The sequence below is a fragment of the Pavona decussata genome, unplaced genomic scaffold, assembly GCF_977016875.1.
Source record: "Pavona decussata unplaced genomic scaffold, jaPavDecu1.1 SCAFFOLD_64, whole genome shotgun sequence".
Taxonomy (NCBI): Eukaryota; Metazoa; Cnidaria; class Anthozoa; order Scleractinia; family Agariciidae; genus Pavona; species Pavona decussata.
In genome coordinates, this window is record NW_028145484.1 from 1172501 (window position 1) to 1195087 (window position 22587).

The 22587-nt window shown below is 42.6% G+C and overlaps 1 protein-coding gene and 1 pseudogene across 2 annotated transcripts in view; one reads left to right on the plus strand and one right to left on the minus strand.

Moving 5' to 3' along the window:
* Positions 1-22587, plus strand: part of LOC146478312 (uncharacterized) — a 175554-nt pseudogene that overhangs the window by 145796 nt on the left and 7171 nt on the right. The window contains exons 5-6 of the transcript XR_014865102.1: positions 1073-2232; positions 3732-8051. The product of XR_014865102.1 is annotated as an uncharacterized LOC146478312 (transcript). The remainder of the gene's footprint in view (positions 1-1072; positions 2233-3731; positions 8052-22587) is intronic.
* LOC146478318 (microfibril-associated glycoprotein 4-like) overlaps positions 1-22587 on the minus strand; it is a 193619-nt gene that overhangs the window by 61283 nt on the left and 109749 nt on the right. The gene's annotated exons all lie outside the window — the stretch shown is intronic.

Consider the following 22587-nt stretch of genomic DNA (forward strand, 5'->3'; position numbering starts at 1 on the left):
TTTTAGTGGGGAGAGGGGAGAGAGAAAAATATGCACTGTCTTCTTCAGTCTTAGAGAACTCGAACTTGATTCACGTCCTGCATAACTTTCAAGTTCTACCTCGACTCTGAGTCGAGTAGTTTTACATTTGATTTGAATTGTTTGCACAATTGTTTGCGTTACTACATTGCTATTTTACTCAGTCCATACCCCTCACAGATCAAGGTTAGTGCAGAAAAACTAAGTTAACCCCCTAATAAGAGAGCTGAAACAATACCTGAAAGAGTCACGCCACATTTTTTTGTAATGTGGGAATGTAAATCCAGCCAAGAGTTTGAAAGACACTTGCAATGCGCTTGAGTGAATCATTTCAATTTCGTTTGCGTTGCAGTTATCCTGTACACCAGTCACTGCATCTCTGCCGGACATCTTTCAGAGCTGAAGCTACCATTAGCGAATCAGCGAATCATTCGATCTTTGATGGGCCCTGTTTCCTTTTCCCATTGCATGTCGATTCCTTTCAATTATTCATTGGATGTCAACAGGTAACGTTTTCTTTCTTTTTTTTTTTCTTTAATCAAAGCGTTCTGTTAACAAACTCGTGCATTGAACAGTTGAATGAAATGATATTTCGGATTGCGTCTGAAGTTATTTGCTTAACGCGCAAAACAATTAAACTTCACTCGCACAATTCATTTAGATACACGAAGCAACGCAAAAATGCCGGAGGTGTACGTTCTTTTGGTGGTCATTTTTCGTGGTTCCCAATCGACAAAACATTGTGACTCAAAAGAGAGCGTTTCCGGGTTTTTTCGAAGGGCCTAAAATGGCACAAGTTGTATATAAGTGGGAATCAGTAAATCATCCTCCCCCCCCCCCCCCCCCCCCCTCCCGCAATCAACAAGAGGGCGACATAAACCGTGAATAGGTCTCTTATTTTAGAATAAAGAGGTTTATGATCAAAAAAGCAAGCCTTTGATTAAAAAGTTTAAACACTTCCCTTTTAGGCTAGCGCCGGCTTGACTTTTATAAAAAAATTGCGCTGTTCAGTGGGTATTTACCACAATTTATTCTCTGGTATCATTGGTTTCAGTTAATTCAAGTCCAGTTGGATCCCTGAGTATCATTTGTAACACATGTTGATACGAGATGGCGTTGCGGCCTTATCGAGACGAAGAATTAAATTACTTCCCTCGTTTTAAATGAATTCCCCAAAGCGTTACGCCAGACTTTTAAAACCATGTGGGACAACACCTTGGCACATCGCCCAGGATTCCAGCTATGGGATGACTCCCCTGTTGTCAGAAATCTGTTTGTCTCTGCAGAGGGTGGTACAACAAGACTTCCTACACACCTGTCTTACAGTGAATGGGATTGCACCGCCTTATTCCAGGCCACCATCTTTGCGCAGTCCTTCGCCTTACCGGATAGCTCAGGTCGCTGCAGAAAACTCAGTGATTTGTACGCAAAGCCCCGTTGTGTACCTCATGGACGTTTCCATGCATCTGTAGTGAGCCCAAGTGGTAACAATGCTGAAACATTTGCACTTGCGATTGATCAACTTCGACTTCTAAGGAACTCGCTGTGCCATTCGACAACCTCGGGGATGGACAAAATAACATTTGACCAACGTGTGCAGCATGCACGCTAAAGATGCATTCAAAGCTCTTGGAACTACGACAGCTGTGATTGATGCCGTTGGAAGTTTGACTGAATCAGATTTTCCTACAAATGAAGTCCATAAGTTGGAACAGCGTATGAGGGAGGAGTTTCAGGCGTACATCAAGTTTCTGGAATTTATGAGCTCCAATATCAGCGAGTTGACAGCGCTGTCCACTGCCATAAAGCGTAGAGTGGAAAGCGATACTGCTGACAAAGAAGACATCGCCATGTTAGAGCAAAAACTCGAAGAGTTAATAACAGCGAAAAACGCAGCTGATGAGAGGGATACTCGTGCAAACGAGATACTTGAAAATGTGAGTTCAGATATCAACGAGTTAAGATCAAACTCAGCTGCGATAAAACAGAAAATGGAAAGCGACGTTTCAAACAAAGAAGACATCGCCATACTGGAGCAAAAGATCGATACGCAGGGGACCAAGATTTTGGAGGATATAAGCTCAGCTATGGACGAGTTAAAGCAGAATTTGGAACAAGGGACTGCAAGCAAAGAAGACATCGCCATGTTGGAAGGCAAGATCGACGAGCTGAAGGTAGCGCAAGATGTTGGTGATGATCAATCAAGAAATCAAGGTACCAAGCTTAAATTAGCCTTGATAATAGACGGAGACTCTGATATTAGAAATTAGAAAATTACAGTACATCCCCGTTATAACGGATCTACCCCTCTCCTTTTTCTTAGAACTTAATACACTCCTCCCTGGGCCGCACTCTATGCTCTCTTAAATCTTCATCTGCTTTTAAAATCCAAGAAGGCGGCTATAACGTTTCCCCAAACAATACGGCTGTATTGCAGGCTAATGTCCGTAATTTACTCAAGGTAATTTTATGTGAAATGGGTTGGTCAGGGTTACACAAAATGCAAGTGGTAATAAGGTCTTCATGGTAAGCAAGTGTCCTAGTGTCCATAGAGTGGGCCAGGTACCAGTGTTTATCGATGGGAAATTAAACTATTTTAGGGTACAGGAAACTTCTTCCTTTCAGACGTTTGAAGAATACGGACATCCCCTTTCAAGGCGACAAAGAGAACGCCACAAAAATATGCCATATTTAATGAACGAAATAGATGCCCTGTAACTTGCAGTATGGATTTTGGTAAATACCCTTCCCGTCACAGTTCTACAAAACAACAACGTGAAATGATCAAATCTTCACACTATGTACAGTAAATTTTTCATTTTCTTTTCTACCTTGAATGCCGTTCCTACCAATTTACTTTGGCTACATTGTCTAAGTTAAACGAATTGAAATAATCACAAGGAAGTTCAACTAGCGCAAACTTACAGTAGCAATTAACGTTTTGTCGTTCCCTAATATACGTGTAATAGATGCCCGCTTTGTAACACGGCGACGCAGCTCTGTCCCGTTTGGTACCTGTGAGGATAAAAAAAGCTCAACCAGTACAATAGCCTGCGAGCAATCTCTCTCTATGTCATCCGCGGGAGGATAGCGCGAGCAGCGAGCGAAGCGAACCGCAAGAGGACTGGGGCGGGGACGCCTCCGCCCCAATCCTCTCGCGCTTCGCTCGCCGCTCGCGCCGACCCTCCCGCGGATGACCTTGACATAACTTGCTTGCAGGTTACCAGTGCCAATATAAGGGCATGAGTGCAGTTTTACTGAACCAGCCAAGTAAATGGCTTTAAAATTTTGCTCAATATTTTACACTGACAAAGGTTTCAGCTTTGTTTAGTGTATTATGCTCGGCTTAGGTGGCCGAACACAGTTCGCGCGCGCTTGACAGGTTCATTCTTTTAATGATGATAGTGAGCGCGCGCTAGGGGTGTGATAAGCAAAATATGGCGTCGATAAAGAGATCCCTTTTTTTATATCAAATAGATCACAAAGTTTAGTTTTGCTCTTAAATGAATCCAGTGTCTCGTTTTTGAACCCTTTTTCTTCCATCACCGAACAAAGAAGGGAGAGGGGTGGCCTACAGGAATGAATCTGACTTCCATTTGAGTGGGAATGTTACAAAGTGGTAAGCTTAAGAGAAAGGTATGAAGAGGTTTTAAGTGATGACCTTAGTATCTGGAAACTTTTTGAAGATTACTTTTGTCTTTTGCCTTTCAAAGGTACGAACAAATCGCTCCCAAGATCATTCCTTCCTTTCTTGGTACCTAACTTCATCGGCCGCCAGAGCGAGTGTCAGCAGATCATCAGACACGTGACTTCTGAATCTGCGTGAATCGTTTCGATCTGGGGCTCACCAGGATTTGGAAAAACTTCAGTTGCAATCGCAGTGGGACATGAACTTCAATCTCAAGGATTGCCTGTCTGTTTCGTTTCGTTGAGATCACTTCAGTCAGTTGCAGATCTGAAATCAAAGCTCCTTAGGGCTTTCAGACAATTCACTACAAATCACCAGTCATCGGCTCTATCCCCGGCTGAAGATGAGCTTTATCAGCACGTAAGCGAGATTTCAGAACGCATTGTAGTTATTCTTGATAATGCTGATGACCTACTAGAAAGTGGCTTGCCGAATGTGAAGACAGACGTCGTACGGCTTCTCGAAGAAATTCTCTGGCAAAATGAAACGTTGACACTTGTCGTAACAACGAGGGAGTCTTTCGAATTTATGAACTTGCATTTTCGAAGCCACAAGTCTTTAAGAGTAGGACCATTAGATGAAGCCTCCTCCAAAGCTCTAGTACACAAATTACTTCCAACGGCTTGTACCTCCGACTACAATCGAGTTACGCAAATCTGCGGACATGTTCCCTTAGCTATAAAGCTATTGTGTTCGTTAATTTCCGACGATACTTCGCAGACAAACCAGTTTCTAGATGATTTCATGGGGACCGATACCGACAGTATCGCTGCGATGTTGGACAACCCAGATTATCCAACAGATCACAGATTGCAGGTTCTTTTCTACTCTTCTTTCCAGAGACTCTCTGTACAAGAAAAAGAAGCATTGGTGTCCTTGTCTGTTCTTCCTGAACATTTCAGTACACAGGTTGCTAAAGCTGTTTTAGGTGAGAAAAAAGAATTTGAGGCCAAGAAGATATTACAACGGCTTTGTAGAAAGTCCCTCATCGATTCTAGTTCAAAACAAGGTTCATTCTCCATGCACAAACTCCTTCAATCATTTGCTAGAGAAAAGGGAGAGCATGAAATGAAGGAGATTATTCAGAACTCAAAAAGACTCTCCTGTGCGTTTTACGTTTCTCGTTTCCAGAAACTCAATGAACAGTTTCTAACTGGTCATTCCATGTCGGCATTCATTGCGTTTTATGAAAATGATCAAAGTATTGTTCAAAGCCTTTTAGATGGTTGTTCACATTCTGAAATAGCTGAAAAAGTATTTGACGTTCTAGCAGAAGCAGATCTATTCCTGGATGCCCTTTTTTACTTACAAGGAGAAATCCCTCTCAAGATTTACGATTCGGCAATTGACGCCGCCATCAATCTTGAGGCAACTGGGTTTCATTGTCGATTACTTGTTTCTAAGGCATTTGGCAGTGCATATTGGGGTAGAGAAGGAAGCGCGATACATCTTCTTTCTAAAGCAAAAGAAATAGGACTGTCGACACCAGCGTTATCAAGCGAAGAAAAAGGAAAGAGCTTGTGCTATTCTGGCATATGTCAGCTTGTTTCCGGGAAGATTGACATCGGAATTCATTGCTTACAAGAGGCTATAATGGGACTAGACAAAACCTTAGAGCAGGCCATCCTAAAGCTTTTCGTTTTCCAGGTCCTTGCCGTATATTATAAGTTCCTAAATGACTCTTCAAGGTCAGCGCATTACTACAACAAGGCAACCCAGCAATGCAAAGAAGTAGGAGACAAGCAACTACTTATTATGCCGCTAATGGAAAACAGAGAAGAAGAAACTATCAAGGAAACGAGACCTCACACAGACCCGGACATCGTGCACAATCAGCCACTAAAATCAATATTTAATTTGCTTCTGTACCAAGCAACAAACAGTTTCTGTGACAATGAGGATAAGGAATATTTTAGTTATAACATGCTACGAATTTTAGAAGAAGCGCAAACACAATTTCCAATTTCCGTTGGATTGTTTAATTTTCACCGCTTTGCTGTTGCTATTACCGTGCGTTTTCATGAAATTAAAGACCCAGGAAAACTGTATCAAGCAAAAATCAGTTACCATAAAGCATCACTCGAGAAATGCAGAGACTCTGTTGATTTACAGCAAGTACACAAGGAAGCACTCGTCAAGTGTAACCTTGATCTTGGAAGGTTCCACTACTATAAACAGAACTACCAGGAGGCTTTTAACGCATATCAGCGTGCACTCGAGATCACCCTAAACTATTTTGGAGAAGAACACATAAATACAGCTGATAGTTGCTATCTGATCGGGATCACGCAACTTGACCTTGGTGATTACACTTCTGCTCTTCAGGCGCTCCAGCACGCGTTAGGTGTTAGAAGAAAACTGTTTGGAGAAGAACATGCAGACACAGTTGACAGTTACCATTCACTCGGGATCACACAACATGAGCTTGGTGACTACATCTCTGCTCTCCACACAAAGCATCACGCGTTAGATCTTGGAAGAAAACTGTTTGGAGAAGAACATGCATACATAGCTCATATTTACCATTCTTTCGGGATGACGCAACATCAGCACGGTGACTACACCTCTGCTCTCCAGTCACACCAGCACGCGTTAGATGTTAGACGAAAACTGTTTGGAGAAGAGCATGTAGACACAGCTGACAGTTACCATTCACTCGGGATCACGGAACATGAGCTTGGTGACTACACCTCCGTTCTCCAATCAAAGCAGCACGCGTTAGATATTGGAAGAAAACTATTTGGAGAAGAACATGCAAACACAGCTGATTGTTACCATTCACTTGGGAACACGCAACACGCGCTTGGCGACTACACCTCCGCCCTCCACTCAAAGCAGCACGCGTTAGATGTTAGAAGAAACCTGTTTGGAGAAGAACATGCAAAAACCGCTTATAGTTACCATTCAATCGGGATCACACAACGTCGGCTTGGTGCCTACATCTCTGCTCTCCAGTCCCACCAGCGTGCGTTAGATGTTAGAAGAAAACTGTTTGGAGAAGAACATGTAAACACCGCTGATAGTTACCATTCAATCGCGATCATACAACGTCGGCTTGGTGCCTACACCTCTGCTCTCCAGTCACACCAACACGCGTTAGATGTTAGAAGAAAACTGTTTGGAGAAGAACATGCAAACACCGCTGATAGTTACCATTCAATCGGTATCACGCAATATGACCTTGGTGACTACACCTCTTCTCTCCAGTCACACCAACACGCGTTAGCTGTTAGAAGAAAACTGTTTGGAGAAAAACATGCAAACACCGCTGATAGTTACCATTCAATCGGGATCACACAGCATGAGCTTGGTGACAACACGTCTGCTCTCCAGTCATTCCAGCACGCGTTAGATGTTAGAAGAAAACTATTTGGAGAAGAAGATGCAAAGACAGCTGATAGTTACCTTTCACTCATGATCGCACACCATGAGCTTGGTGACTCCACTTCTGCCATCCAGTCACTCCAGCACGCGTTAGATGTTAGAACAAAACTGTTTGGAGAAGAACATGCAAATACCATTGATAGTTACCATTCAATCAAGATCACACAAGATGAGCTTGGTGACTACAACTCTTCACTCTAGTCATTCCAGAACGCGTCAGGTGTTAGGAGAAAACTGTTTGGAGAGGAACATTTAAACGCAGCTGATAGTTGCCATTCAATCGGCATCACACAACATGAGCTTAGTGACTACACCTCTGCTCTCCACTCAAAGCAGCACTCGTTAGATGTTAGAAAAAAACTATTTGGAGAAGAACATGCAAACACCGCTGATAGTTACTATTCAATCGGGGTCACGCAAAATGGGCTTGATGACAACACTTCTGCTCTCCAGTCATACCTGGGCGCGTTAGACGTTTGAAGAAAACTGTTTGGAAAAGAACATACAAACACCGCTAATAGTTACCTTTAACTCATGGTCACACACCATGAGCTCGGTGACTTCACCTCTCCTCTCCAGTCACTCCAGCACGCGTTAGATGTTAGAAGAAAACTGTTTGGAGAAGAACATGCAGACACAGCTCATAGTTACCATTCACTCGGGGTCACACAACATCAGCTTGGTGACTACACCGCTTCTCTCCAGTCAGACCAGCACCGGTTAGATGTTAGAAGAAAACGGTTTGGAAAAGAACATGCAAACACCGCTGATAGTTACCATTCACTCGGGGTCGCACATTATCAGCTTGGTGACTACACCTCTGCACTCCAGTCATTCAAGCACGCGTTAGATGTTAGAAGTAAACTGTTTGGAGAAGAACATGCAAACATCGCTGATAGTTACCATTCACTTGGGGTCACACAGCATGAGCTTGGTGACTACACCTCTGCACTCCAATCAAAGCAGCGCCCGTTAGATTTTTGAAGAAAACTGTTTGGAGAAGAACATACACACACAGCTCATAGTTACCATTCACGCAGGATCACACAGCATCAGCTTCGTGACCACACCTAGCTCTTCTCTCCAGTCACACCAGCGCGCGTTAGATGTTAGAAGAAAAGTTTTTGGAGAAGAACATGCAAACACCGCTGATTGTTACCATTCACTCGGGGTCTCACATTATCAGCTTGGTGACCACACCTAGCTCTTTTCTCCAGTCACACCAGCGCGCGTTAGATATTAGAAGAAAACTGTTTCGAGCTAAACATGCAGGCACAGCTCATAGTTACCATTTACTCGGGATCACATAACGTCAGTTTGGTGAGTAAACGTCTGCTCTCCAGTCACACCAGCACGCGTTAGATGTTAGAAGAAAGTTGTTTGGAGAAGAGCACGCAGAGACAGCTGATAGTTACTGGGAACTGTGGTTGACACAACTCGTGTCAGATATAAATTAGCGAGCTGTGAATTATAGCTAAAAGAAAGTTCAATTCAATTCAATTTATTAAGAGTTTTGTATGTTTTCGCCTACCGGGCAGCATTTTTTCACGACAAAATTTCACATTACAACGAAATTCATCATCGAAAAGTACATATTTCAATTTAAATGTGACAAATGAAGGAACTGGCTATTTGAATGGAAAAAATAATCAGCCAAAATGATTAATTTACAAAAGTAAAATTAAGCCATGCCATCGCGGCAAACCGAGCCTGCCCAGCTCATGTACTCGCCCCCCTAACGTACCTTGATCGACAGTAGTTTGTTTTTAATTTTTCAGAGCAGCCGGTGGAGTTTCCAAGAACTTTTCCTTACGTATTTCTTGTCCTTATTTTAGCCCGTTCTATTATTGCGTTTGTGCCTGTTTTATGTATAAACTTATTGTATAAAATTGTCGATAAAATAAAGTAAAATTCACGGTGAATATAAGAGGTACACATTTTAAAAGCGGATGGATAATTTGACGAGAGGGAAAGCCATCGCAGTGAGGAAGGCAATTTGAGCAGTAAAACAACCAAACAAACAAACCAAAAAAAGAAAAGAAAAAGGAAAATCAGGTTTCAACAGGATTAGAATCCATGACAGACGACAGAACTGCACCAATATCGAAGAGATAGCGGGCACATTTCAAATTCAAATTTCTTTTCAGGCTTCAATTTATATTACAGCTGTTCAAGTTGCATACATATCTACGATCGTCGTCCCTCGTCAAAGGTAATTGTCTTTACTGGATGGAGTGCACGCACGGAGCTAAATTTCAAGTGCAACGCATTGAGTTGATGCTTTTGTCTTTCGTCAGTTTTGTTGTAAACGATTTTCTTATACATAGTCGTGTTTATACTTATATATGCTTATCAAATTTTTACTTGATGTATAAAACTACTAGGATACTTCTTGATACCTCGCTGAGACCTGTTCAGTCGAGCCTAACATAATCTTTATGACTGTACAAATTTATTGTTGATTAACATTAATTGGAATATTTACAAGCTGGTGTTAATCAACAGACTCAAAATGAACTCTTTGGTCCCTGTGCATAGAGGGATTGTCATGTCGTTTGAAACCGGCGCGACTCAAAGCTAATTTTGAGGCAGTGTTACACGAACGCAATTCGGCTTGCAACTTGTCTCGCAATTTCTTTACACCGTTACCACACAAGTTGCACCAAACGTTGCGTCGTGTAACATGCCCTGAAATGAACTTGTCTTGCAATGTTTTTGAAGCAATCACCATTGCACGAAGTAGAACCGAGTTCCACTTTTGGTAACTGTCTCAGCAACAAAAAAATTACGAGACATGCTCATTTCAGGGCATGCTATACTAGGCAACGATTCGTGCAACAAAATTGCGAGGCAAGTTGCAAGAAAACTTGCCTGGTGAAACAGCGCCTTTACGCGTCCCAATTTACCAACCCCATTGGTAGGTTCAATCGTATGGGCCAATCTACACGTTACAAGTTGTCGGCCGATTTCTTTTTTTCTGTTGATGTAGCGTCGGTGCAAGTAGGCCTAATTAAAAAAAATCTGTTGCACTGTCACAGATTTTTTATAAATCGGTGTCCGATTTTCATCCGCTCGCTCATTTTGTTTGTCAAATTGAGCCAAATTATCCTCTTAATCGGAGAGATCTCTGATCGCAGAGAAGTGGGACTCCTTCATATGTCAATTGTGTTTACTCATCCTTATAATGTTCCTTTTCGTTCCATTTATGCGCCTCTGAGACAACAGTTAACTGCCATACATTCAAGCCGGCCAAAAGGCGTATCAGTCAAAAAATGGGTTATTTCCTCAAGGTTCGAAATTTCTGCATGTAAAAGTTAGATCCCAGGCTATTACTTGCATTACCAGAGTATAGGCCTTGTGTACTTTTTCTATTCTTAGGTCCACAGATCACTTAAAACCGAGATAAAGAACATCATTGTTGAGGTCTTATCCCAGGAATTTTCCGAGATGCCACAGCTAATTTAAACAACATTTCCCTCAGACCACAAAGATTTTCGGAACCGGTTTCGCTTCTGGGAGCTATCAGTGGCAAGTCTGGTTGATTGTTTTTAAAGAAGGGTAACCTTCAATTCCAGTAGACTGCAAAACCGTCGTATATTTTACGTTGGACTGTCATTGGGTTTGGAGCAGAGAGAGTGCGAGAGACGCTTAGCGGGCTTCGATCGATTTAAGAGAAAAAAAGAGAAAAATACGACGGTTTTGCAGTCTACAATTCCATTTGCCGCAAAGAGTACCCACCCTGTTTTTTGCAGCCAAGTGCTCATTGTCTCCGGTGTTTGTCAAACTCTTTGTCATTGACTTTTATCCTTTCAGAGCCTTCAAACCACTTTTACTTGGATCAGTCGCGTCGAGGCGCTCTAAAATTACTCTCCTGTTCCTGCTAGTGCTATCGTAGCCCTAAGTTTCAGTGTTCAAAAACCGTGAGCTGAATACTGCGATGAGAAATTTTTCTTCCTTCATCTAAAATTTGTTGACTGTACTTTACTTCAAACATGTTAATCATGAAATGGGTGATAATGTATGCAGTGCATGAACATACAATCTTGGTAACCAAGGTGAAGTCAAAACAATAACCGGACTTGCTAAGCCATAGCCTGAGCTGCGGCTAACCCATGTTCTAATGATGCCGTTAATTAAAACCAAGTTAACTAAGCTCAGTAGTCGTGATTTCTGGAGTCCTTGTTTAGAGCCCGATACAGTCTACAACCAGATCTATATAAATAATCGGCCCTAAAGGCTGGTTTACACGTACGACGCAAGCATAAGCACAAGAGACCAAAGTGAAAGCAGCCGGGGACGACACAAGCACAAGAAAAGGAAATCGTTCCTTTAACTTGTGCTTGCGCTTCAGTGTTTGCGTCGTTATGTCGCCCATGTAAACCGGGCTAACGCGAGCGTAAGCACAAGGCAAGAACAAGCAACAACATGCCCTCGTCGCTGAATACCTCCTCGGCGTCCGCCATCTTGGATTTAAAATTTTGGCGCCAAAATTTTAATTCAATGCGCCTGCGTATATTACCTCGTGCTTATGTTTATCGCACGTGTAAACCATCCTTAAAGCTGCTAAAATCAGTGAAGATTACAAGCAATATTGGATTGAACACATGTACCTTGAACCCGAGTAGCCCGTGTATTGGAGGTTTCTTCCGCGCAAGCGATTCGCGAAAATTTGTTTTCATTATTATTTTGTTTTTACACACCGTCGCGTCCATCGCAAATGACACTTATGAATTCTCCGCTGACGTAAATAGTTTGGAATTGTCAGTTTCGATACGCCAGGAAACCCCACTACTGTCAAGGGTCTAACTATTTCGCAAATTGCCTCAAGGAGTGATCCTGCATTTCGCTGCATTATTTTGTTGGTATTTTCGGAATGTAACTCATAAGACTTTGCAAGCCAGTTGCTTTGGGAGGGAGTAATAAACCGCCATTTATGGTGTCCCCCAACAACTTTCTCAAAACTGAAGCCGTTCATTCAGGTATTGTATGTTGTATGTATAGCTTAAAGGCTTATGACGGTACAGCTTATGAGTTTTAGTATAGAATTATTTAAAAAACTCCCTGTTGTAGTCCTTGACGAAGGCTAAATTGATCTTTGGTCCGCGCCGCAAGATCCTCGAATGTTTGAAGTTGAATCTTACTCAGTTGTTTGCCGCATAAAGAAGGTTCCCAGGGCTGTCTCAAAAGGTTAAATTGGAGTTTTGCATCCTTTAATGAGGGAAAGTGGGGCTTCATTGCTCCAAGACAAAACTTGCAGCTTCCGCCCTGTCGTCTTCGAACGTCGCCTGTCGAAGCGAAGTTTCAAGCAGAGGAAGGACTTTAGCTTCGCCGCAAACAATTTACAGTCCTAAGCACCCAATTGTATGAATCCTGAAAGAGCAGGTGTTTCTTTTTATGTAATTATTGTGTTGCTCAAAATAAAGCGGAGGCTATTGTACATGAGTGCCTACATGCGTACATAATTTCGTCTTTATCTTGCAAAGTTAGACTGAGAATTGCTCATCCGTCGGGAGCTGCGTTATTACGACAAGTTTTGAAACTGTTTAACAACGGTAGGTTAAAATTGAAATTAATGCAAAGGACTGAAGGACAAGTTTAACTGGAAAGTTGTTTTTCAAGATTACTGACTAGTTTTAGATGGCCCCGAGTAACTGGACGATGACTTCCGGATTGTTTGCAGCAAACTGTGAATGACACGGGAAAATTTGATTTGAGTAATCCGGCTTATTTTACTAGGCTCTCACTGTGTGTAGTTTCATTATATGGCCATGCATGATCTTGTTATATACTTCTCAGTTAATGTTATATCCTGTTGTTAATTTTTAAATTTTGAAACCAGGAACACCGGGAAGGAGAGGCTTTCCTTGGTTCGAAACTCATTCGTTTTCCTCCCATTATCATATTTACATGTCTATTTACCTCATGGCCGAAGAATAAAAACGACGACAAATTCATCACTCAAAAAAACTTTCATTTTCGATGAGTAAAGAGCACCCTCCCCGGTCTTTGAACTGACGAAGTCACGCCACATTTTTGTGCGTCTGGTAACGTGAATCAAACATGTCCAGTGCACGACTTCAGACGACTTTACATGACGCGTTTAACCCTTTAACCAATAATATCAAAGAACAAATTCTCCTATCTCGTGCCCATACTTCTTGTAAAAGTACTGGGGGGAAGTTGTTAAAATATCAAGAAAATTCACCTTGGGTGATCATATCCTTAATTCTCATAACCTCAAGGGTTGTCAATAAATATGAAATTACAAAGAGAAATTTGATGCTAATCCTTTTTAGGGCTTAATATGTTTTAAAAAGCGAAAGGAAGATTAGAATGCACGCGAGAATGTGTAAAGTCTATAGACTAAACAAGACCGTTTTTGACAGTGACCTTGTTTTTACCCTTGGAATTCAATAGCATCTTGTTCTTAGGGGAGAAATGCGTGACGAGCCAAAAGCGTCTGCGCCTTCTTAGGAGGCTAAAAATTCGCGAATTCGTCAATGCCAAAAAATGTTTGGCATTTCCCTCTTCCTGTTTTCTGAGAATCGGGGAAATCCCTTCAGTAAGAGGGGTGTAACTGGTATGTATTACAGGTCAGTTCACATTTCTTCCACAAAATTTCAGTCGGCGTTCGTGAACGGACATTTCGTTTCAGCTCGAACTATCGCAGGAGGTATTGCTGACATCTTTCACAAGTTTTGAGGCCGTTTTTGAGGTAATCGGAATTTCACAGTTTTGCATGAAAGCTACTGGACGCCAGTGGAATCTTTAATAATTGTTCATGGTGCATGCTTAAGTCTACAAAGTTTTGAGTGCTCCATATCGGCTGTGGTCAAACAACATAGGGTAACTCCATGAAAAAACTGCAGTCTTGTTTACTGGGTTCCGTTTCCGACTGTTTCTAAATGTTAATGCCTGAAATGCAGAGTATTATTATTACAAATTTTTTCATCGCATCTGGTTGGCAGTTTGTGAAAACGATTTAAGCGTCATTCGGAATCAACCGACTTGACAGAAAACGATTTCACCCTTGCATTTCAGTCGAACACGGAGTTTGCTGTAGTCGTTGAGAAGCGAAATTATAGGAAACGTCCATAGTTTTTTGCTAACCAGCTTGTCTGATAAAAATATTCAGAAGGGGTTTTTTTTACGGTGTAAGCGTCGAGAGTCACTGAGGCATTTGCTGTCTCTTTCTAAAGGCTTTCTTTGTTCGTCACTCGAGTGAAGGAGGGGGGGGGGAGGGTCGGTGGGAACCGCCTAGATATTATTCAACTACTTGCCAAAGGTTTTGAAAACTGGACGGAAGCATAATCTCCATTAACTGGTCAATTTCCCTTCATGAAATTGTATCCATCGCCAGATGTAATAGTTTTGTAGACTAGTGATTTCAATATGAAAGTGGGTGCTGGCGAAGGGGGATAAAGTTGTGGGGATTTAATTAAACAGTGAATGGGTTTGGAAAAGGGGGTCGACTTTGAGGGTAGGGAAAGTAGGTTTCAGTTGGATGAGTTGTAAACATCATGACTGCAGCAAGCATTGGTTTTGAAAATGGGTCATGGCAGGTTTGGTGATTTGTATAACCCACATTGGGGAAGAAATGTTGAAAACGCTTCTTTTTTGTGGGATGGGGGTGTTGGTGAAGTGGACGGATCAGCCGCCCCAAACGGCACAGATTTGGAATTATTTGCCTCCACGAGCAAAGAACTCGAGTGAAAGTGCAACGAGGCGTTTGATTTCAGAGTGAAGCAATCATCTGATTTCACAGTTGCACAGTTCGCTTCGACGAGCGATCGCACACGTAAGGGAAGAGCTGAGCAAAATGCCTCGCGAGGTAGATAGCTGAGCCGTTTCCTCCTCTCGTGTGCAGTGAAGTTTTGGTGAGAATTTCGCCTCGCGAGGCGAAATCTCAAATATCAAACATGTTGGATATTGGAGATTTCGCCTCGCGAGGCGAAATTCTCACCAAAACTTCACCGCACACGAGAGGAAACGGCTGAGCTATCTGCCTCGCGACGCATTTTGCTCAGCTCTTTCCTCACGTGTGCGGCGGGCTTTACGGACCGAAAGAGCATGACTCAACGGTCGAATAATCCTGCACAAACTCCACAGATTTTGAATGATTGGGCTCCACGGGCAAAGAACTCGTGTGAAAGTACAACGAGTCCTTTGATTTCACAGTTGAGTGGTTCGCAGATTTTGAATTATTAGCCTCCACGGAATTTTTTCTATTTGCTGTCTTTATTTGCTTCTGTAGTCATTCATCAAGGTCACGAACGGAAAGAGATCAATTTGCTTTTGGCTGCTTTTAAAGAACCACCGCTTGAGAATTGCCCGGGGGGGGGGGGTACTCCCCTATATAAGGTATATAGGTATGTGCCGCCCCAAAGGGTATGGTTTTTGAGCAGTTTTGGTCTGAAATAGGGTATAGATTTTGACAATTACGGTCTGAAATCGGGTCGGGTTTTTGGGGCGGGGAACATTTACAAAAGCTTACAAACATATTTTTCTTCTCAGTACGTAACTGGAACGACTAACTGATAGCGAGAAAAAGAAATAGATAAACTATGACATGCCAGCTTACTTTTACTCCTTGCGTCAACTTCCGTTCGGCACTGATGCATAATTATCAGGTCTGAAAACGGGTATGAATTTTAGAGGTCAGGTCTGAAAACGGGTGTGGAAAATGGCATGTTTAGGTCTGAAATAGGGTCCGGATTTGAAGACCTGGGCGGCACACCCCCACCAAGAATTCTGGGGAATACCCCCCCGGGAGAATTGAGATCACTTTCCACGGGAAAATTTTACCACGATCTTACGCACAGACGGTTTCGAGGCGCAGTTGACTTTGCCATAAAACAAATAGGTAAGTATTTCTAAGTATTTTTATTTACTACATGTCTTCATTTGCTTGTGAATATTCATCAAGATCGAGAAACGGATCAATGATGCATCCCGTGGAAAGTGATACCTCCTTGATGAATGATTACAAAAGCAAACGTCAACTGCACCTCGTAACCGAAAGCGTCTGACAGCGTGCGATTCTCAAGTGCAAAGTGAGGTGTGCATCCCGGATTATATGTCAGCCATGTGATTTACGCATGATTGCGGTCTCAACCATCCCGCATAATGCTCTACTGCGCAAGCTTCGAGTCTTACATCCGACAAAATTTTGGTTTTTTTCCCCTATTGACAAGAATAGTGTGCTGTCTCGCTAACGCTCGCCAGCAATTAGAAGTCTGAGAAGAGGCTTCGAAGTGGACAAGGAGACCGCGAAACATCGGTCAGGATTGGAGCGAGATCGAGATAGCCAAGTGAGCTCCGAGTTCGTGCACTGAGTGTTTGGGTGGCAAAGTTTTCGTTCAAGCCTGTTCACAGGGGACAAGAGTTAAAATATGAAATAAGCTTAATATGAAAGCTTTTATTTTTGCCCCCTTTGTACTCTTGGGTGTGAATGTCATATAGTAATAAAATTTATGTTTTCTGTAATTATAAACGTACGAAGAGCACCCTCGTGATCTCAAATACCTTGATCTCCCTCCCCCCCCCCCCCCCCTCGGACGATCTGACGAGAGAAGAGACTGTTAAGTGCCGTCAGATAAACACTTCTCTGCTGAGCTCACGACCTTACACGCGCGACCTTAGATAATTTAGTTTCAGTTCCAGAACAAACAAACGAGGCACAGTACGTGCTGGAATGTATATCACCTGAGTTGTCCTGGCTATAATATAAAGACGATAAGATGGCTAATGTGGTTCTCCCTTTCCATATTTTTTTTTAGTGGGGAGAGGGGAGAGAGAAAAATATGCACTGTCTTCTTCAGTCTTAGAGAACTCGAACTTGATTCACGTCCTGCATAACTTTCAAGTTCTACCTCGACTCTGAGTCGAGTAGTTTTACATTTGATTTGAATTGTTTGCACAATTGTTTGCGTTACTACATTGCTATTTTACTCAGTCCATACCCCTCACAGATCATACCCTGGGTACCAGAGGTTTTTCTCGCGTGCGGCGGGACTTGTCGGCCGAAGGCCGACACAGCTCCACGAGCGGCGAAGCCGCGAGAAAAACCGTTGACCTTTGAGCTTTTTTATCGCATTACATTTACGCCAATCAGATTGGACGTCTCCAACTGTGATCATGTGGATCTGCACGTGAAGAAATGTCAGAAATGGGTTTCCAATTACAGAAGCTCAAGAGGTGTCAATTCGCTATGGCGTTCGCGGGAGTCAATACAACTCCCGTAAAGAAAGTTTTGAATCCAAAATCTGCCCTCTCTTGTCGCCTTTGTGGGGCAAGTGTTGCTAATGGTGGTTATTACAGCCTGACATCGGATACTGCCGAAAAGTTAAGTATTTGTTCGAGAATTTCTTCGTTATTCGGTGTTGAAGAAAACCTGTCTGTTGGGAATAAGCTAAAACAACAACGATTTACCGGAACCGGTTGGCAAGACAGCCAGAACGTCCTTGCGTTGAATAAAATTCAATACCCCACTTGTTTGCTCATCACTTAACTTCTCTACACCGTCAAACCTTTCTAGCACATAGCTTATACTTTCCTTCAATGCCCTTTCCAAACTCTCACAAACCGCCATCACTACACTTCTCGCAGGAACGCTTACGTGATGTTAACAGCACAGTTGGAAATATTCTTTCACGTGCTGGTCTATTCTTGTCAACCAATTGTAGCGTCTGTTAGATTCAGAGTCCCTCAGGAGGTCGTTCGGAGCCAATCAGCCGTCTTGTCCAAAATCTGGACCAACTGATTTAACCATAGTTAGTATGATTTAACCGTGCTAACGATTGGTTCGGCGCTATCAAAGGGATGGCGCTCTGGTCCAGAGGCTTTTCGCGCGCGTCACTATAAAGACTTGACAGAAACCGGAAACCGCGCTAGAAAAGTCTCTGGCACCCAGGGTACACAGATCAAGGTTAGTGCAGAAAAACTAAGTTAACCCCCTAATAAGAGAGCTGAAACAATACCTGAAAGAGTCACGCCACATTTTTTTGTAATGTGGGAATGTAAATCCAGCCAAGAGTTTGAAAGACACTTGCAATGCGCTTGAGTGAATCATTTCAATTTCGTTTGCGTTGCAGTTATCCTGTACACCAGTCACTGCATCTCTGCCGGACATCTTTCAGAGCTGAAGCTACCATTAGCGAATCAGCGAATCATTCGATCTTTGATCTGTGCGTTGGCTCATAGAAAGATTACAGTCTTCAATCAATGCAATTGGCATTGGTAAAGAATGGGCCCTGTTTCCTTTTCCCATTGCATGTCAATTCCTTTCAATTATTCATTGGATGTCAACAGGTAACGTTTTCTTTCTTTCTTTTTTTCTTTAATCAAAGCGTTCTGTTAACAAATTCGTGCATTGAACAGTTGAATGAAATGATATTTCGGATTGCGTCTGAAGTTATTTGCTTAACGCGCAAAACAATTAAACTTCACTCGCACAATTCATTTAGATACACGAAGCAACGCAAAAATGCCGGAGGTGCACGTTCTTTTGGTGGTCTTTTTTCGTGGTTCGCAATCGACAAAACATTGTGACTCAAAAGAGAGCGTTTCCGGGTTTTTTCGAAGGGCCTAAAATGGCATAAGTTGTATATAAGTGGGAATCAGTAAATCATCCTCCCCCCCCTCCCCCCCCCCCCCGCAATCAACAAGAGGGCGACATAAACCGTGAATAGGTCTCTTATTTTAGAATAAAGAGGTTTATGATCAAAAAAGCAAGCCTTTGATTAAAAAGTTTAAACACTTCCCTTTTAGGCTAGCGCCGGCTTGACTTTTATAAAAAAATTGCGCTGTTCAGTGGGTATTTACCACAATTTATTCTCTGGTATCATTGGTTTCAGTTAATTCAAGTCCAATTGGATCCCTGAGTATCATTTGTAACACATGTTGATACGAGATGGCGTTGCGGCCTTATCGAGACGAAGAATTAAATTACTTCAAGTTTTCATCCCTCGTTTTAAATGAATTCCCCAAAGCGTTACGCCAGACTTTTAAAACCATGTGGGACAACACCTTGGCACATCGCCCAGGATTCCAGCTATGGGATGACTCCCCTGTTGTCAGAAATCTGTTTGTCTCTGCAGAGGGTGGTACAACAAGACTTCCTACACACCTGTCTTACAGTGAATGGGATTGCACCGCCTTATTCCAGGCCACCATCTTTGCGCAGTCCTTCGCCTTACCGGATAGCTCAGGTCGCTGCAGAAAACTCAGTGATTTGTACGCAAAGCCCCGTGGTGTACCTCATGGACGTTTCCATGCATCTGTAGTGAGCCCAAGTGGTAACAATGCTGAAACATTTGCACTTGCGATTGATCAACTTCGACTTCTAAGGAATTCGCTGTGCCATTCGACAACCTCGGAGATGGACAAAATAACATTTGACCAACGTGTGCAGCACGCTAAAGATGCATTCAAAGCTCTTGGAGCTACGACAGCTGTGATTGATGCCGTTGGAAGTTTGACTGAATCAGATTTTCCTACAAATGAAGTCCATAAGTTGGAACAGCGTATGAGGGAGGAGTTTCAGGCGTACATCAAGTTTCTGGAATTTATGAGCTCCGATATCAGCGAGTTGACAGCGCTGTCCACTGCCATAAGGCGTAGAGTGGAAAACGATACTGCTGACAAAGAAGACATCGCCATGTTAGAGCAAAAACTCGAAGAGTTAATAACAGCGAAAAACGAAGCTGAGAGGGATACTCGTGCAAACGAGATACTTGAAAATGTGAGTTCAGATATCAACGAGTTAAGATCAAACTCAGCTGCGATAAAACAGAAAATGGAAAGCGACGTTCCAAACAAAGAAGACATCGCCATACTGGAGCAAAAGATCGATACGCAGGGGACCAAGATTTTGGAGGATATAAGCTCAGCTATGGACGAGTTAAAGCAGAATTTGGAACAAGGGACTGCAAGCAAAGAAGACATCGCCATGTTGGAAGGCAAGATCGATGAGCTGAAGGTAGCGCAAGATGTTGGTGATGATCAATCAAGAAATCAAGGTACCAAGCTTAAATTAGCCTTGATAATAGACGGAGACTCTGATATTAGGAATTAGAAAATTACAGTACATCCCCGTTATAACGGATCTACCCCTCTCCTTTTTCTTAGAACTTAATACACACCCCCCCTGGGCCGCACTCTATACTCTCTTAAATCTTCATCTGCTTTTAAAATCCAAGAAGGCGGCTATAACGTTTCCCCAAACAATACGGCTGTATTGCAGGCTAATGTCCGTAATTTACTCAAGGTAATTTTATGTGAAATGGGTTGGTCAGGGTTACACAAAATGCAAGTGGTAATAAGGTCTTCATGGTAAGCAAGTGTCCTAGTGTCCATAGAGTGGGCCAGGTTCCACTGTTTATCGATGGGAAATTAAACTATTTTAGGGTACAGGAAACTTCTTCCTTTCAGACGTTTGAAGAATACGGACATCCCCTTTCAAGGCGACAAAGAGAACGCCACAAAAATATGGCATATTTAATGAACGAAATAGATGCCCTGTAACTTGCAGTATGGATTTTGGTAAATACCCTTCCCGTCACAGTTCTACAAAACAACAACGTGAAATGATCAAATCTTTACACTATGTACAGTAAATTTTTCATTTTCTTTTCTACCTTGAATGCCGTTCCTACCAATTTACTTTGGCTACATTGTCTAAGTTAAACGAATTAAAATAATCACAAGGAAGTTCAACTAGCGCAAACTGACAGTAGCAATTAACGTTTTGTCGTTCCCTAATATACGTGTAATAGACGCCCGCTTTGTAACACGGCGACGCAGCTCTGTCCCGTTTGGTACCTGTGAGGATAAAAAAAAGCTCAACCAGTACCATAGTCTGCGAGCAATCTCTCTCTATGTCATCCGCGGGAGGATAGCGCGAGCAGCGAGCGAAGCGAACCGCAAGAAGACTGGGGCGGGGACGCCTCCGCCCCAATCCTCTCACGCTTCGCTCGCCGCTCGCGTCGACCCTCCCGCGGATGACCTTGACATAACTTGCTTGCAGGTTACCAGTGCCAATATAAGGGCATGAGTGCAGTTTTACTGAACGAGCCAAGTAAATGGCTTTAAAATTTTGCTCAATATTTTAAACTGACAAAGGTTTCAGCTTTGTTCAGTGTATTATGCTCGGCTTAGGTGGCCGAACACAGTTCGCGCGCGCTTGACAGGTTCATTCTTTTAATGATGATAGTGAGCGCGCGCTAGGGGTGTGATAAGCAAAATATGGCGTCGATAAAGAGATCCCTTATTTTTATATCAAATAGATCGCAAAGTTTAGTTTTGCTCTTAAATGAATCCAGTGTCTCGTTTTTGAACCCTTTTTCTTCCATCACCGAACAAAGAAGGGAGAGGGGTGGCCTACAGGAATGAATCTGACTTCCATTTGAGTGGGAATGTTACAAAGTGGTAAGCTTAAGAGAAAGGGATGAAGAGGTTTTAAGTGATGACCTTAGTATTTGGAAACTTTTTGAAGATTACTTTTGTCTTTTGCCTTTCAAAGGTACGAACAAATCGCTCCCAAGATCATTCCTTCCTTTATTGGTACCTAACTTCATCGGCCGCCAGAGCGAGTGTCAGCAGATCATCAGACACGTGACTTCTGAATCTGCGCGAATCGTTTCGATCTGGGGTTCACCAGGATTTGGAAAAACTTCAGTTGCACTCGCAGTGGGACATGAACTTCAATCTCAAGGATTGCCTGTCTGTTTCCTTTCGTTGAGATCACTTCAGTCAGTAGCAGATCTGAAATCAAAGCTCCTTAGGGCTTTCAGACAATTCACTACAAATCACCAGTCATCGGCTCTATCCCCTGAAGATGAGCTTTACCAGCAAGTAAGCGAGATTTCAGAACGTATTGTAGTTATTCTTGATAATGCTGATGACCTATTAGAAAGTGGCTTGCCGAATGTGAAGACAGACGTCGTACGGCTTCTCGAAGAAATTATCTGGCAAAATGAAAAGTTGACACTTGTCGTAACAACGAGGGAGTCTTTCGAATTTATGAACTTGCATTTTCGAAACCACAAGTCCCTAAGAGTAGGACCATTAGATGAAGCCTCCTCCAAAGCTCTAGTTCACGAACTACTTCCAACTGCTTGCACCTCCGACTGCAATCGAGTAATGCAAATCTGCGGGCATGTTCCTTTAGCTATAAAGCTATTGTGTTCATTAATTTCCGATGACACTTCCCAGACAAGCCAGTTTCTAGATGATTTCATGGGGACCGATACCGAAAGTATCACTGAGATGTTGGACAACCCAGATTATCCAACAGATCACCGATTGCAGGTGCTTTTTGACTCTTCTTTCCAGAGACTCTCTGTACAAGAAAAAGAAGCATTGGTGTCCTTGTCTATTCTTCCTGAAAATTTTAGTACGGAGGTTGCTGAAGCTGTTTTGGGTGAGACAAGAATCTTTGAGGCCAAGAAGATATTACAACGGCTTTGTAGAAAATCCCTCATCGATTCAAGTTCAAA